General features: G+C 41.1%; 1 long non-coding RNA gene across 1 annotated transcript in view; it reads right to left on the bottom strand.

The window, feature by feature from the left end:
* Window positions 1-18861, bottom strand: part of LOC121403005 — a 49843-nt gene that overhangs the window by 9728 nt on the left and 21254 nt on the right. The window contains exon 2 of the long non-coding RNA XR_005966944.1: window positions 8793-8920. This is a non-coding gene — a long non-coding RNA (uncharacterized LOC121403005). The remainder of the gene's footprint in view (window positions 1-8792; window positions 8921-18861) is intronic.

The following is an 18861-nucleotide window of genomic DNA, read 5'->3' as shown; positions in this document are numbered from 1 at the left end:
TGTGGGTTTTGGTAATCTTTTTTATTTTTTTTTAAATATTTAATAAATTCATTCTCTCAACACCTATTAGCTCAAGCTTTTTTAACAACCAATTCGGATTAATTTTTTCATTGGCAATCTGAGATTCAATTAGCACTAGCCCTCACACTTAAATGAATTATTTTTAAATGTGTACAACCTAATGGTCATGAGTATTTGGTCCTACATAGGCAAGCAATTGATACACATTTCTCTACCTGAACACGCTATTAATTAAGCACAAGCACTTTGATTTGTCAATTAACTTTATTTATTTAATCCTCAGTAATTAACAAATGAATTATATTTGAGATGTTATGCTAAGTTATTTCAACTTTTGATAACTGCACTAAGCACTTTGTCAGTAGGTAAAATACTGAGAATTGGTGAGGTGGTGGAGAGAGAGGGTTTATTTATTATTTTTCTTTAATAAATTAAATGTCAATTGGGTAATCGATACCTCCTCTTCCCAAAAAGTGAAATTCCACATATAATTAACAAGGATCCAGTATTCTCTCTTTTAATTCAATTCAATGTTAACTATTTGGATTGTGAGAGGAGGGCAGCCAGGGTATAGCATACACAGGAAGAGTAAGGCAGGCAGAAACCGACAGGCAGTGTAGGGCAGGCACAATATGGAACACACAGGCAACAATGGAAAAACAGAGTATGGCACATACAGGCAGAATAGAACAAGCAGAGTATGGCACACACAGACAGATCAGCACCGGCAGAGTATTGCACATACAGGCAAAACACTGCAGGTAGAGTATCTCACACACAGGTAAAGTAGGCCAAGCAGAATGTGGAACACAGGCAGAATAGGGCCGGAAGAATATAGAACACACAGGCAGCATAGGGCAAGCAGAGTATGGAACACACAAGCAGAGTATAGCACAGAAAGGTAGGCTAGGGTAGCCTGAATATATAAAATACAGGCAGCAAAGGGAAGGAAGTGTATGGAACATACAGACAGAGTAGGGCAAGCAAAATATAGAACACATGGACAGCATAGGGCATGCAGTGTATAGCACACACATGCAGTGTAGGGCAGGCAGAGTATAGCACACACATGCAAAATTGGGCAGGCAGATTATGGCACACAAAGGTTTAGTAGGGCAGAGTATGGCACATACAGGCAGAGCCGGGCAAACAGAATGTGGCACACACAGGACGAGTATTGCAAAGAAGGCAGAATAGGTAGATAGGTAGAGCATGGCAGAATAGAACAGACATAGTATAGCAAACACAGGCAACTTAGGGCAGGAAAATTAGGGCATACACATAGAGAGTAGGGCAGGCAGAATATGCAACACACAGGCAGCATAGGGCCCTTTCCCTACTATGTATGTGTGTGTGCCCTACTCTGTCAGTGTGTGACATATTTTGCCTGCCCTATTCTGCCTGTATATGCAATAATTTATGTGCCATAGTAAACCTGTTTGTGCCATACAATTTTGCCTGTGTGTGCGCTCCATACTCTGCCTGCCCTACACTGCATGTGTGTGCCATACACTAATTTTCCTGTGCTGCCTGTATTTTCCATATTCTGCCTACCCCAATCTACATAGGGCAAGCAGATTATGGAACACACAGGCAGAATAGAATAGGCAAAGTATAGCAAACACATACAGATCAGTGCAGGCAGAGTATTGCACATACTGGCAGAATACGGCAGGCAGAGTATGGCAGATACAGGGAGAACAGGGCAGGCACAGTATGTCACACACAGGCAGAATAGAACAGGCAAAGTATGGCACACACAGGTAGAATATAACAGGCAAAGTATAGCAAAAACATACAGATTAGTGCAGGTAGAGTATTGCACATACAGGATGAATACGGCAGGCAGAGTATGGCACATACAGGGAGAACAGGGGAGGCACGGTATGGTACATATAGGGAGAACAGGGCAGGCAGAGTATATCACACACAGAGTAGGGCAGGCAGAATGTGGAATACACAAGCAGAGTATGGCACAAACAGGTAGATTGGGGTAGGCAGAATATGGAAAACACAAGCAGCATAGGGAAGGTAGTGTATGAAACACACACACAGAGCAGAGAAGGCAGAATATGCAACACACGGACAGCATAGAGCAAGCAGTGTATAGCACACACATACAGTGTAGGGCAGGCAGAGTAAGGCTTACAGGTTTTATAGGGCAAGTAGATTATTATACATACAGGCAGAATAGGGCAGGCAAAGTATGGCACACAGTGACAGAGTTTGGCACACACTAACAGAATAAGGCACACACAGGCATAGTAGGGCAAGCAGAGTATTTCACATACAGGCAGAGTAGGGCAAACAGAATTTGGCACACAAAGGAGGAGTATGGCAAAAACAGGCAGAATATAACAGGCAGAGTATGGCAGAATAGGGCAGGTAGAGTATAGAAAACACAAGCAGAATAGGGCAGGCACAGCATGGCACACACAGGCTGCATGGGGTAGGCAGAGAATGGCACACATAGGCAGAATAGAACAGGCAGAGTATGGCAAACACGGACAGATTAGCGCAGGCAGAGCATTGCACATACAGGCAGAATAGGGCAGGCAGAGTATGGCGCACACAGGCAGCTTCTGGCAAACAGAGTATGGAACACACACGCAGAGTATGGCACAAACAGGTAGATTGGAGTAGGCAGAATATGGAAAACACAGGCAGCACAGGAAAGGTAGTGTATGGCACAGGCATGCAGTGTAGGGCAGGCAGAGGATGGAGCGCACAGACACAGGCAAAATTGGGCAGGCAGAGTATGGCACAAACAGGTTTACTACAGCACTTAATTACTGCATATACAGGCAGAATAAGGCAGGACAAGTATGGCACACACTGACAGAGTAGGGCACACACTTATGCATAGTAGGGCAAGCAGAGTATTCCACATACAGGCAGAGTAGGGCAAATAGAATGTGGCACACACAGGAAGAGTATGGCAAAATCAGGTAGAATAGGACAGGCAGAGTAGGACAGAATAGGGTAGGCAGAGTATAGAAAACACAGGTAGAATAGGGCAGGCAGGGTATGGCACATACAGGCAGTGTAGGGCAGGCAGAGTAGGGCACACAGATAGAGTACGGCAGGCAGAATGTAAAACACACAGACAGCATAGGGCAGGTACAATATGGAACACACAAGCAACAAAGGGCAAGCATAGTATGGCACACACAGGCACAGTATGGCACACCAAGCCAGCATAGGGCAGGAAGAGTATGGCAAACGCAGACAGATAAGTGTAGGTAGAGTATTGCAAATACATGAAGAAAAGGCCAGGCAGTAGGGAAGGCAGAATGTGGAATACAGGCAGTGTAGGGCAGAAAGAAAATTGCACACAAATGTAGAGTAGGGCATACAAAATATGGAACACACATATAGCACATGGAGTCAGAGTATGGCACACACAGATAGAGTAGGAAAGACAGAATATGGAACAAAGAGGTAGCGTAGGGCAGGAAGTGTGTGGAAGGGAGAATAAGGCAGGCAGAGTATGACACATGATGTTCTTGCCATTGTTTGGTTTTTGCAGTTTCCTCTATGCAATATGTGATGTTATATGCATATATATTATGTGAATTCTTCTGTATTTGTCTGCTAAAGTGATTGTGTTGTTGGCCTATTTAAAGCTTTATTTTCTACTCCATATGAGGTTCCCTTTATTGCTCAATAGTAATATTTCATATGCATCAATACCAATACTCAGAGACTTGCCATATTGTTGGATGAAGGATAGGATGTGTGGCAGGCCCTGCTTCGGCTTTGTTATATATAACAAACTACTGTAAAGTTTGTTTTATGTGATTCAATTTTGATGCATTGAAATGTGGTCATATCTCAAAGGAGCCTAAGGAGAGGGCCAAATGATAGGTTCAACAGAAGAAGGGAGAGGAGGCATACCTCTGTTTATGTCTATTGGGTTGGTTATGGTGCCATTGATGAGTAGCTTAGCTTGAACATGAGTGTATATTTTTCTGATACACTATGTGAAGGTGTCACCCAGCATTCTAATATGGAGTGCACTAAAGTAAAAGAGCCATAACATTTTATCAAATGCCTTCTCTGTCTCAAGGCTCAAAGGGAAGTCTCTACTTTCCTTGTCCCTAGTAAAAAATATTGTGGCATTTATTGCCATCCTAATTCACCGTGTCGACTGTCACTTGCATGCAAAGCCAAGCGGTGCTTTATTAAAGGAGTGCTTCACTGTTCTATTAAATTCTAACTTGTTATAGAATGGTTAATTCTAAGGATATTTTGATTTGGTGTTTTTTTTCCTTTTTAATAGTTTTTCAAATATTTGCCTTCTACCTTCTAGCTTTAAAATAGGGGTCACTGGCCACATCTAAAAAAAAAACAAATATAAGGCTACACATTAATAATTAATGCTACTTTTTATTACTTCTCATTCTGTTCAGGCTCTATCCTATTTATATTCCAGTCTCTGATCAGTTCATGATTGCTATGGTAATTTGGATCCTAGCAACCAGATTGCTGAAATTGCAAACTGGAGAGCTGCTGAATAAAAAGCTTAATAACTCAAAAATAAAAATCCAGTAATAATTAAAAAAATGAAAGCCAACTGCAAATTGTTTTAGAATCTCACTCTCTACATCGTACTAAATAATGTATGAATGTAAAGAACCTTGAACAAAAGTTGAAGTCACTAGGCCAGTATCTTAGTAATTAGTTTAAGGTTGACATGACGTAGTGGGGTTTTAATTCAGTTTAGGGATTAATGTAGTGCATACTTCCACTAGGTCATTATGGAAAACAGGCAGCATAGAGGCAAGCAGGGTATGACACAAGCAGGCAGCATAGGGCAAGCAGAGTATGGAAGACACAAGTAGTGTGGCACAAACACAGGTAGATTGGGACAGGTAGATTGGGGTAGGCAGAATGTGGAAAACACAGGCAGCATAGGGAAGGCAGTGTATGGCACATACAGCTAGAGTAGAGCAAGCAGAATATGGAAGGCAAGGACAGCATAGAGGCACACACATGCAGTGTAGGGCAGGCAGAGTAGGGCACACACAGATAGAGTAGGACAGGCACAATATAAAACACATAGGCAGCATATGGCAGGCACAATATGGAACACACAGCCAACATAGGGAAAGTAGAGTATAGCACACACAGGCAACATAGGGCAAGTAGAATATAGCACACACAAGCAACATAGGGCAAGTAGAGTATAGCACATGCAGGCAGCATAGCGTAGGCAGAGTATAGCACACATAGGCAGAATAGAAAAGGCAGTGTATGACAAACACAGACAGGTTAGCACAGGCAGAGTATTGCACATACAGGCAGAATACGGCAGGCAGAGTATGGCACACACAGGTAAAGTAGGGCAGGTAGAATGTTAAACACAGGAAGAATATGGCAAGCAGCATAGAGACAAGAAGAGTATGACACAAACAGGTAGCTTCGGGAAAGCAGGTAGATTGGGGTAGGCAAAATATGGAAAACATTGGCAGCACAGGGAAAATAGTATATGGAACATACAAACAGAGTATAGCAGGAAGAGTATGGCACACACAGGCAAAAATGGACAGGCAGAGTATGGCACATGTGATGGGCTTGCAATTGTTTGGTTTCCTGTAGAATTTCCTTAAAGGAGAAGAAAAGCTACGGAGGCATTTTACTGCCAATAGATTAGCTGCAATAGTGCAAGATAGAATGCTATATTTATTCTGTAGAATGTTTTACCATACCTGAGTAAAAAGCTCTAGAAACACCCTGTTAGTTTAGGTTAGGAGCTGCAGTATTAACATGGTGTGACATCACTTCCTGTCTGAGTCTCTCCCTGCTCTGGGCTCAGATTACAGCAGAGAAGGGAGGTGGGGGAAGAGGAGCAAACTGAGCATGCTCTTGCCCAGGGCAATGAGGTTTAAGCTGAAGGCAGGAAGTCTGATACAGAAACCCATGAGTACACAATAGAAGGAAAGAAATGCAGTGTTTCTTTTGACAGGGGACTCAGAGCAGCACTACCTGGGGGTTTACTGATATATTTAGATGGCCCTTTCTGATAAGGTTTACTTAGTTTTAACCTTTCCTTCTCCTTTAACGCAATATGTGATGTTATATGTATATATATCATGTGAATTCTTCTGTATTTGTCTGTTAAAGTGATTGTGTTGTTGGCCAATTTAAAGCTGTATTTTCTACCCCATCTGGGTTTCCCTTTATTACGCAATGGTAATATTTCATATGCATCAATGTTAATGTAATACCCAGCAACTTGTCCATATTGTTGGATAGGATGTGTGGCAAGCCCTCGGCTTTGTTATATATAACAAAATTCTGTTAGCTTTGTTTCATGTGATTCAATTGCCTTCTCTGTGTCAAGGCTCTAAAGGGAAGTCTCTACTTTCCTTGTCCCTAGCATTATTGTAGCCGCTATTGCCATCCTAAAGCACCGTGTTGACTGTCGATTGCATACAAAGCCTAGCTGGTGCTTTAAGGAACAGTTCAGTGTAAAAACAAAAACTGGCTAAATATATAAACAATGCAAAATAATTTTTTTTTCTGTTTATGTAGTTAGTTAGACAAAAATATAATGTATAAAGGCTGGAGTAACTGGATGTCTAACATAACATAATTTTTGCTTTTCAGCTCTCTAACTCTGACTCAATCAGCAACTTTAAGGAGGGGGGCACATGGGACATAACTGTTCAGTGAGTTTGCAATTGATCCTCAGCATTCAGCTCAGATTCAAAAGCAACAATTATGACCCATGTGGCCCTCCTTCAAGTCACTCATTGGTTACTGCCTGGTAACCAATCAATGGAAGCCAAAGAAGCTAAAAAGCAGGAAATAGTGTTCTGGCTATTATGTTAGACATCCAGTCACTCCAGCCTTTATGCATTACATTTTTAGCTAACTAACTATATCAGAAACATTTTTTATTTTGCATGGGCTATCTATTTAGCCAGTTATTATTTTCATACTGAACAATTCCTTTAAAGGGGTGGTTCACTATTCTGTTAACTTTAATCTTGTTATAGAATGACTAATTCTAAGAATATTTTGCTTTTGCCTTTGTTTTTTCCTTTTTTTATAGTTTTTAAAATATTTGCCTTCTTCTAACTCCCAGCTTTCAAATAGGGACACTGACCCCATCTAAAAAAATGTTCTGTAAGGCAACACTTTTATAGTTAATGCTACTTTTTATTACTTATCTCAAAAATAAAAAATTAAAGCCAACTGCAAATTGTTTTAGAATGTCACTCTCTATATCATACTAAATATACATTTTAAAGGTGAAAAACATTAAACAATTATTACTTCACCTCTGGAACATTGCATTATATATATGCTTTGATAATTGTATCATATGTGGGTTCAGTATTTTATAATATTACACTATATAACAATCTGGGTGATTTATGTGTGGCCAGTTATTTTATTATGCTTGATATCTCTGCTGCTGTTATTGGTGAGTTAATCATCTCCCTCTGTGTCTGGTCAATTTCTAATAGCTTGGCTTTTTGTAACATAAGATTGATAACGTCTTCAGATGGTTCCTCAGTGGAGTATATTTTCCTAAAGTACTCTTCAAATGCTGTCAATCAATTTTGGGTTGTTACATGGTGTGATAATTACTGGTTGGTGTTGGGCAGTGAGAGATTTTTACTCTGAAATTAGGTACAGTAGAAACCCCACTTTACATTTTCAAGGGACCAGGAAAAAATATGTAAATGTAAAATCAGTGAAATGAGCATAATAAATTTATCCTTTAAGTATACGAAGGTTATAAGCACAGGTCTCTTTTACTCTGAAATACAATATTTACTTTGTTATTGACTAGGGTTAAGCATTGCAGCATTAATACTTATTTAAATATATGGAAACCATGGGTGAAATTATATAAAAATCAGTACTAATAAGATATTAACTTTAAAAAACTATCATACACTCTAAGATAATTGTCTTTTTAATGCTTAAAGGTGAAGTAATGGTGAGGAAATGATATTAGAGAGAAGGACAGAATTTGAAAAGATAATTAATCGAATGCACTAATGCAATATACCGTACAGTACACATACTAACAGTACACATACTGAAATATATTGAAGCTGGATTGCTAGTAGCCATGCTAGAGAGACACCAACCCAGACCTACAGACACCCATGTGCATTTTGACAACTCCTAGTATACCTCCCTGATATTGCACTTGTAATAAATCAAGTTATAATCATGTTTAAAGTGTGCGTAATAACATGTCCAGTGAGGCAAGCTGGAATCAGTAACACTTTACATGAGGGCTTTCCAACCTGCAGACTGGAAACACTAATGACAGTTACAAGATTATCAGATGCAGCTTTAGATCAGTTTTAAGTGTTGCACAAATGAACTAGGGACATATATTAGGGGAAATGGCATTGCATTTGTACAAAATCATATTTTAAGTATGTATAGTACATTTTTCACAAGGCAAGCTGGAACTAGGAAACCAGCCAAAACGTTGCTCGTTACAAAATCAAGTTTGGGGAGGGGGTTTCCATAAGTTTCTGAGTGAGGCCAAGTAAAAATGTCCTGATTTGGGCTATTCAGAGCATAGTGCTGATAGGAATTCATATCCATGCCGCTTTAAGTACACTGGTATCTCCTAATTTCCAGAGGCTCTTTAAAATAATATTCTATTGGGTTTTAGTTTCTTGAGATTTGTTAATATCTTTTTCTTTTGATTGGTGAGGTCAACCAACCTACATTCCAAACTATCTGTCTCATATGTTGTTTGAACATGTGTAGCGTGTTGGTTGTGTTGTTACCTGTATTCATCTAACTGTTCTGTCATGAAGTCTTAGCTGTGCATTATTAGGTATGCCCTGGCTCCATCCACCCGGTAATGTTCTAGCCTCTTCGACCTTCCAAAACTTTTGTGGGCCAGGCTTGTGTACTAGAGACAGTAGAATTAAGAGAGAGAGATTGACATTATAACTTAAATAACAATCATCTAATTACATATTTACAATACCAATATTTGCTCCCTGTTTTTCAGTATCTTAACATTTCAGGACAGCTCATTCCTGTTCTATTGGGTAGTGAGAGTTTTCTACTCTGAAATTAGCTACAGCAGAACCCCTATTTTTCGGAGGGACCAGAAAAACTTTAGCTATAATTGGGGAAAATAAAAATTTGGGGAAAGCAACATATTCATTAAAGGGGTTGTTCACCTTTACATGCACTGATTTGAATAAGAGACTTAAATATGAATAGCAGAGCACCTGAATAGAAGGTTGAGCAATCAAAAATAGCAATAAGAATAAATATATAGCTTTATATAGAGCATTTTTGGTGAGGACACTGACCTCCATTTGAAAGCCGAAAAGAGTCAGAAGAAGGCAAATAATTGAAAACTATAAAAAGATAATAACAACCAATTTAAAAGTTGCTTAAAATTGGCCGTTCTATAACATACTAAAATTTGACTTAGATAAACCACCCCTTCAAGTACTCAAAAGATTTAAGCACAGAAGTCTGTTTTACTTTAACTTATTCTATTTACCACAAAAAAAAATAATTAACATCCAGGAAAATATAAAATCAGGGAAATGTTACTTTGTTAATAACAAGGGTTAAGCATTGCAGCATAATTTTACACTATGGGGGGCATGTGCAAGGCCTCTCTGGCAGTCACATACACAAGAAGCTACAGCAATAAATGACTTGTGTATGACTAATTATAATTGACTATTTACAGGCACAACCAAGGCATGCAAACTGGTTAGTATTTTAAACCTCTTTTTTTCACTAATAATAATAATCATAGAGAACAAACGGACATTTTTATGTGAAATCTGGAAAACGTTATATAAAATCAGAGAAAATCTCTCACTGAAATGCATTATAAATTGGTGGGACAAAAAAACAAAGAACAATGTAAAATATCTGAAATCTGAAATCAGGGTAGTAAAAATTGAAGTTTCACTGTAGCTGTGTGGCTTTAAGGTACTCTTTCAAAGTCCTTTTTTTTTCTTTCTTTATAAGTATTTATTTTTAATTTTCTGATACTTGGGGGGTAAAGAAGAGAAGAGGGGGGTTCATGTACAATTAGTGCTCAATAATTGACACGACATTCAACATTTCTTACAGTCAAGTTGCAATTCACACCAGTACATTAGAGGTGGGGTTGGTTTTATCTAGTGATGCCCTAGTATACCTTGGCGTTTGCTATGAGTTGGCCTCAGTCCACTCATCCCAGATTTTCCCATATTTGTTCGGGTACCCTCTAGCTAGGTATGTCAGTTGTATGAGTGGGAGATTTTTGTTTATTAAGGCTAACCAAAACCAGAGGGAAGGTGGCTTCGGGTCCATGCATTTCATAAGCAATGCTTTCCTGGCGTGGAACTAGGGATGCACCGAATCCACTATTTTGGATTCGGCCGAACCCCCGAATCCTTCGTGAAAGATTCGGCCGAATACCGAACCGAATCCGAACCCTAATTTGCATATGTTAATTAGGGGTGGGAAGGGGAAAACATTTTTTACTTTTTTGTTTTCTGACAAAAAGTTGCACATTCCCTCCCCACCCCTAATTTGCATATGCAAATTAGGATTCGGATTTGGTTCGGCCGGGAAGAAGGATTCGGCCGAATCCGAATCCTGCTGAAAAAGGCCGAATCCTGGCCGAATCCCGAACCGAATCCTGGATTCGGTGCATCCCTACGTGGAACAGTAGAGATCGCCATAGGTCTCTCTTTGCATTTAGCGGGACAATCTCATCTATCACCCCCAGTACACAGACTTGTGGAGACATAATTTTGGGGAAGGTAGTTTTGCACTGGATGTGGGACATAACTCTATCCCAGTATTTACGGATTTGAGGGCAGTTCCACATCATATGAATATAACCAGCCGCCTGCTGTTGACACTTTGGGCAATATGCTTTATTTATCTCACCCATTGGCTTAGGCGCAGTGGTGTGATGTGAATCCGATGTAATAGCTTAAACTGGATAAGCCTATCTCTATTAGCAATGAGGTACTGGTACGCTTTGTCTTTACTCTCCTCCCATTCTTCTGCTGTTAAAGTGGGGATATCTGCATGCCAAGCCTCATATGCTTTGGCAGATGGTGAGGGAATTGCACAGAGTAATTTCCCATATAGGTTTTTTTTTTTGGTTTGGTGATTTAAGGGCCTCTAAAAGGGAGGTGTTACCAGTTCCACTCTGGTTGATGTGAATTGTGCTATGAAGGCATGCTTAAATTGTTGGTACACTAGATGGTTAATTTGGACTCCGGGATGAGACTGTAATAGTTGTTCTCTGGTGAGCAACTGCCCATCCAGTGCTGCATCGCACAAAGTCCTAATCCCGGCCCTTGGCCACCTCATATATGTTAGGAGTTGTTGGAAATGAGGAAGGTGAGAGTGGCCCAAATAGGTTAATCAATTTTGAGTAATGTGTTTTTAAGGCTAGTGATCCGCAGAACCACCGTCCAAACCTTGTGTGGGGTGGTAAGAAGTGGTTGTCTCACTTGCAGGTCTGCTAATTTTCAATAAAGTATACGTTAAAGGGTTTCTGCTGAGCCTGCCAAAGTAGCCTGCAATTGGAAGTTAGGGTTGTTGGGGTCTGGCGTTATCCACCAGCCCACATAGTACAATTGTGAGGCTAAGAGGTATTATTGTAGGTCTGGGAAGCCCAGTCCGCCTTCGTCAATTGGGGCCTTTAGTTTGGACTTGGCAAATCTCTGGGATTTATTACCCCATATGAACGAAGGCTGCATATGTTCAATATGTTGGAATACTGTTTTGGGGATGTACATAGGAGAATTGTGGAGGATATACAAAAATTTTGGTTGATCCTACCCCATATTGTCAGGGGTAAATTCCCCCATTGCTTGAGTTTGATTGACTACTTTCTGTGACCGGGGTAAGGTTTAACTCTGTGTATTTAGTGCTATCCCTTGTGGTCGTAACGCCCAGATACTTGAAGGAGCTTGCTCAGCTTACAGGGGAAGGGGGTAGCTATTGGGGTCTATGCCTTCATCTACTGGAACGATACTGGATTTTTCCCAGTTTATGCATAACCCCGAGTATCCTCTGAACTCATTTATAATTGCAAAAGTTGACTGTAGTGAGGGTCCGGGATCACTTAAGTATAATAATACATCATCAGCATATAGGGAGATGCGCTCCTCCACCCTACCCAGATGCATTCCTGCTATATTGTGGGCTGTGCGTATTAGAATAGCCATTGCTTCTATCGCCAAGGCGAACAATAACGGCGAAAGGGGGGCATCCCTGGCGGGTGCCACTACTCAGCTGAAAGGTGTTTGACAATATATTATTGACACTTATTCGTGCTTGGGGGTTTTGATACAGGAGTCCCACCCATGTGATGAACTGGCCGCCCAATCCAAACCTTTCATTGACCTCCCACAAGAACGACCATTCGACCGAGTCGAAAGCCTTGGCTGCATCCAAAGAGACTACCACTCTAGATCCTACCTCCCTATGTGTTGCTAGGATATTGCTGTAAAGCCGTCTTATATTTATATCTGTCGATCTCTCTGGCATAAAGGTGTATCACCCAGTGTTTCAATTTGGCTTATTTGCAAGTGTGCTCCCCTTTTTTCTGTTCAACTTTTAGTTAGAAAAAAGAAGACATTTTAGGGGTATGAGTAAAGAGTAAAGTTTGTTCTCCTTTGCAGCAATATTCAGCTATATACTGCATTTTCTGAATTTCTTCTACAGCTTTGGCTCTAGCTCCCGCTATGGCACGGATAAGGATTCCTCTCATTGTGGCTTTAAATGCATCCCAAACCATGGGGGGGGGCTGCAGTTGCTGTGTTTAGGGCCCAGTATTCTGTTATAGCCTTGGTTGATGCCTCTGCCACTGTGTCATTAACTAGCCATAGTGGGCTTAATCTCCAGGGTTTGGTTTCCCTGGGTGAAAGTAGTCCTAGGTTGACAAGTAAAGGAGCATGATCAGAAATACCTCAGGGTAAATATTTTGCTGTTCGTACATGTTGTATTAAGTCACCTGTGGCTAGGGCCAGGTCTATTCTGGACATTGTGCGTAGCGGAGTAGCATGAGAACACTTTCCTCTGGGTTTTTCCATCGCAATATGTCTGTTAGTTGCATGGCCTCTGCCCATTGTGACAGTTTCCTTTTGTTTCTTTCTGCATAAACCCAAGTGCTCCCTTGATGTTTGGGGGTTGAGGAAGATGTGTGTTTAACTATTCAAAATAATGCTTAATTTTGCTGGGTATGTAAGCGAAAAGTGCATGCCGTTTTGAAATTATTATCTGCAAATTGGTGTTAATTCTCTCTCTTCTGTGATACTTTGGCTGAGAAGCCCTGAAAGACCTGTATCTTATGGTCTTGTACCTGGAGATCTCTTACTTTTCTACATGCCTGTAAGATCAATTCTGCCATAACTGGGTGACTTCTTTTCCTATTCTAGGATCACTCACTCCCCAGCCCGTGTGCCCTTTCAATGCTGTTGTCAGATAACTGATGTTATAAACTCAGAGAATTGCAGAGAATATTGAGGATAAACTTGGGAATGTCTGCCAGATGAATTGACACTGGTACCCCAATGAAACTTACTTCTCCAAGATCTATTATCTAGATTATCTATTTTTTCTCAAAGTTAATTTAGTAATTAAGTCTATAGCTGATCTTGTTTTCTGTTGTGTTAATTTGGTAATCTACATTAATTATCCTCTAATCTCCAGTATTCAGTTACTGAGTATTAGATTAAATTCTAAAAGGTGTTGTGATTACAGTTTGCTGTAGCACATCAAACTTAGCGTAGTAGATTATTAAAAGTCTAATTAAATAAATCTATTGTGCATTTTGAAGCGTATGATTAATGTAGTTTGAGTCTTGTGGAGGTGGTGAGTCTCCCATGGGGGGTTGGTGTGATTTCTGAGTGCTGTGTAGCCTCTTTAGCTTGTCCCTATTTTTCCAATTTTGTGAATAAGGTCTTTTCCAGACCCAGCATGGAGGTGGGGCTAGAACCAACAGTGTTGGAGGTACAGTATAAGCAGAGTCTATAGTTACGAGAAACAAGATGCCCAAGAATACATTATAAATGTCTCATCAAATAGTAAATATGGTCTGGGTGCCCCAGCCCCCCAGCTTTAGGGAGCAGGTATGAAGAAGAAGCAGGGCCAACCGGCACTCAGACGTATCCACAGGACCAGAGAAAATTAGTAAGTCCATGACTAAGTGCCCCAAGTGGGTGCGAAATGCATAGGGCGGATGGAGATGCAAATATACACTTTTTAACTTTGTCCAAATAAAATATATATTTTTTAACTAATTTTCACTGGTCCTGTGGATCCATCTGAGTGCGGTTGGACCTGCTTCTTCTTCCAAAGCAGAGCCTAACCTGCAGCACCTAATCCAAAATGCCACAGAAGAAAATACCTTAGCATTGTGTGCTTGATTCCACTTCATTACATCTCAAACACAATTACACCTTCCAATAATTCTACTTCTAGACAGCAACACCTTAGCATTCATTAATCCTTCTCTCCAACAGTATACATTTAAGTAGTTCATATACAACATTCACTCCATCATCCACATTGATCCTAATTACTCCTTTATAAAACCCACACGCTACAACTGACCCTTCTGTGTATGAATATGATAGGATCCTTAGATTGTAAGCTCCCCCCATGGGGAAAGGAGTGATGTAAATGATGTAAACTCTCTGGAAACCAATGCATAAAGTGTGCGTTTGAGCCAAAGAAATAATGTATATCTGACTTTACTGTAAGTGAACGTGATAGGAAGATTAAATTGTAAGAAACGTTGGGGCAGAAACTGGTTTAAATGACATCTAATTTGTGTAATGAAATGTGTAAAATGTGATGATGCCATAGAAATAAAAAGAGGAAGCCAGAAGTTATACTATCTACTACTATTCCATCCAGCAGAGCCAGTTGGATTTAATATAGAGAAGAAGACATGGAAAAAATAAAAGAAGTTACATCTGAAAAAGTGAAGGTAGGATTTTTTAAATGATTAAATACCTTGTAAGCTACAAATCCTCACACTCACAAGCCAGAAGCTAAGCTCTTCGCTACTGTCCCGTCTCCCAACATGTAATGAATTAAACACCTTAGCATTCTGTGCTTCACTAGTATGCAATTCAGTAGTTCAAACACCAGATTCACTAAATCATGCACCTTGGTTCCAATCACTCCGTTATGCAACCTAAACCTACAACTGACCCTTCTGTCTATGAATGTGATACTATCCTTAGATTGTAAGCTCCCCCCGTGGGCCAGGGACTGATGTGAATGATGTATAAACTGTGCAATGCAATGAGTTGTTTTAATGATTATGTACCTTGTAAGGTAAAAACCCTTCCACACTCACAAGCCAGAAGCTAAGCTCTTCGCTACTGTCCCGTCTGGTAGTGCACGCTCGACTGTAATGTGGGGAAGAAGGCATACCTCATTACGGAAGACAGACAGTAGTGCCTGTTCACTCGGAGCATGAAGGATGAGGGGTATCACTGCTCTATTTGAGGGGTAAAGCCAGGCTTTATCAATCAGGGTGTCCCTCCCAACGTGCAATGAGTTAAACACCTTAGCATTCTGTGCTTCTTCACTAGTATGCAATTCAGTAGTTCAAACACCAGATTCACTAAATCATGCACCTTGGTTCCAATCACTCCGTTATGCAACCTAAACCTACAACTGACCCTTCTGTCTATGAATGTGATACTATCCTTAGATTGTAAGCTCCCCCCGTGGGCCAGGGACTGATGTGAATTAGGTATAATCTGTGCAATGCAATGAGTTGTTTTAATGATTATGTACCTTGTAAGGTAAAAACCCTTCCACACTCACAAGCCAGAAGCTAAGCTCTTCGCTACTGTCCCGTCTGGTAGTGCACGCTCGACTGTAATGTGGGGAAGAAGGCATACCTCATTACGGAAGACAGACAGTAGTGCCTGTTCACTCGGAGCATGAAGGATGAGGGGTATCACTGCTCTATTTGAGGGGTAAAGCCAGGCTTTATCAATCAGGGTGTCCCTCCCAACGTGCAATGAGTTAAACACCTTAGCATTCTGTGCTTCTTCACTAGTATGCAATTCAGTAGTTCAAACACCAGATTCACTAAATCATGCACCTTGGTTCCAATCACTCCGTTATGCAACCTAAACCTACAACTGACCCTTCTGTCTATGAATGTGATACTATCCTTAGATTGTAAGCTCCCCCCGTGGGCCAGGGACTGATGTGAATGATGTATAAACTGTGCAATGCAATGAGTTGTTTTAATGATTATGTACCTTGTAAGGTAAAAACCCTTCCACACTCACAAGCCAGAAGCTAAGCTCTTCGCTACTGTCCCGTCTGGTAGTGCACGCTCGACTGTAATGTGGGGAAGAAGGCATACCTCATTACGGAAGACAGACAGTAGTGCCTGTTCACTCGGAGCATGAAGGATGAGGGGTATCACTGCTCTATTGAGGGGTAAAGCCAGGCTTTATCAATCAGGGTGTCCCTCCCAACGTGCAATGAGTTAAACACCTTAGCATTCTGTGCTTCTTCACTAGTATGCAATTCAGTAGTTCAAACACCAGATTCACTAAATCATGCACCTTGGTTCCAATCACTCCGTTATGCAACCTAAACCTACAACTGACCCTTCTGTCTATGAATGTGATACTATCCTTAGATTGTAAGCTCCCCCCGTGGGCCAGGGACTGATGTGAATGATGTATAATCTGTGCAATGCAATCAGTTGTTTTAATGATTATGTACCTTGTAAGGTAAAAACCCTTCCACACTCACAAGCCAGAAGCTAAGCTCTTCGCTACTGTCCCGTCTGGTAGTGCACGCTCGACTGTAATGTGGGGAAGAAGGCATACCTCATTACGGAAGACAGACAGTAGTGCCTGTTCACTCGGAGCATGAAGGATGAGGGGTATCACTGCTCTATTGAGGGGTAAAGCCAGGCTTTATCAATCAGGGTGTCCCTCCCAACATGCAATGAGTTAAACACCTTAGCATTCTGTGCTTCTTCACTAGTATGCAATTCAGTAGTTCAAACACCAGATTCACTAAATCATGCACCTTGGTTCCAATCACTCCGTTATGCAACCTAAACCTACAACTGACCCTTCTGTCTATGAATGTGATACTATCCTTAGATTGTAAGCTCCCCCCGTGGGCCAGGGACTGATGTGAATGATGTATAATCTGTGCAATGCAATGAGTTGTTTTAATGATTATGTACCTTGTAAGGTAAAAACCCTTCCACACTCACAAGCCAGAAGCTAAGCTCTTCGCTACTGTCCCGTCTGGTAGTGCACGCTCGACTGTAATGTGGGGAAGAAGGCATACCTCATTACGGAAGACAGACAGTAGTGCCTGTTCACTCGGAGCATGAAGGATGAGGGGTATCACTGCTCTATTGAGGGGTAAAGCCAGGCTTTATCAATCAGGGTGTCCCTCCCAACATGCAATGAGTTAAACACCTTAGCATTCTGTGCTTCTTCACTAGTATGCAATTCAGTAGTTCAAACACCAGATTCACTAAATCATGCACCTTGGTTCCAATCACTCCGTTATGCAACCTAAACCTACAACTGACCCTTCTGTCTATGAATGTGATACTATCCTTAGATTGTAAGCTCCCCCCGTGGGCCAGGGACTGATGTGAATGATGTATAAACTGTGCAATGCAATCAGTTGTTTTAATGATTATGTACCTTGTAAGGTAAAAACCCTTCCACACTCACAAGCCAGAAGCTAAGCTCTTCGCTACTGTCCCGTCTGGTAGTGCACGCTCGACTGTAATGTGGGGAAGAAGGCATACCTCATTACGGAAGACAGACAGTAGTGCCTGTTCACTCGGAGCATGAAGGATGAGGGGTATCACTGCTCTATTTGAGGGGTAAAGCCAGGCTTTATCAATCAGGGTGTCCCTCCCAACGTGCAATGAGTTAAACACCTTAGCATTCTGTGCTTCTTCACTAGTATGCAATTCAGTAGTTCAAACACCAGATTCACTAAATCATGCACCTTGGTTCCAATCACTCCGTTATGCAACCTAAACCTACAACTGACCCTTCTGTCTATGAATGTGATACTATCCTTAGATTGTAAGCTCCCCCCGTGGGCCAGGGACTGATGTGAATGATGTATAATCTGTGCAATGCAATGAGTTGTTTTAATGATTATGTACCTTGTAAGGTAAAAACCCTTCCACACTCACAAGCCAGAAGCTAAGCTCTTCGCTACTGTCCCGTCTGGTAGTGCACGCTCGACTGTAATGTGGGGAAGAAGGCATACCTCATTACGGAAGACAGACAGTAGTGCCTGTTCACTCGGAGCATGAAGGATGAGGGGTATCACTGCTCTATTGAGGGGTAAAGCCAGGCTTTATCAATCAGGGTGTCCCTCCCAACGTGCAATGAGTTAAACACCTTAGCATTCTGTGCTTCTTCACTAGTATGCAATTCAGTAGTTCAAACACCAGATTCACTAAATCATGCACCTTGGTTCCAATCACTCCGTTATGCAACCTAAACCTACAACTGACCCTTCTGTCTATGAATGTGATACTATCCTTAGATTGTAAGCTCCCCCCGTGGGCCAGGGACTGATGTGAATGATGTATAATCTGTGCAATGCAATGAGTTGTTTTAATGATTATGTACCTTGTAAGGTAAAAACCCTTCCACACTCACAAGCCAGAAGCTAAGCTCTTCGCTACTGTCCCGTCTGGTAGTGCACGCTCGACTGTAATGTGGGGAAGAAGGCATACCTCATTACGGAAGACAGACAGTAGTGCCTGTTCACTCGGAGCATGAAGGATGAGGGGTATCACTGCTCTATTGAGGGGTAAAGCCAGGCTTTATC

The sequence above is a fragment of the Xenopus laevis genome, chromosome 1L (assembly GCF_017654675.1).
Source record: "Xenopus laevis strain J_2021 chromosome 1L, Xenopus_laevis_v10.1, whole genome shotgun sequence".
Classification (NCBI taxonomy): Eukaryota; Metazoa; Chordata; class Amphibia; order Anura; family Pipidae; genus Xenopus; species Xenopus laevis.
The sequence above is the reverse complement of the archived record's forward strand: the minus strand, read 5'-3'. Positions and strand labels throughout refer to the sequence as shown.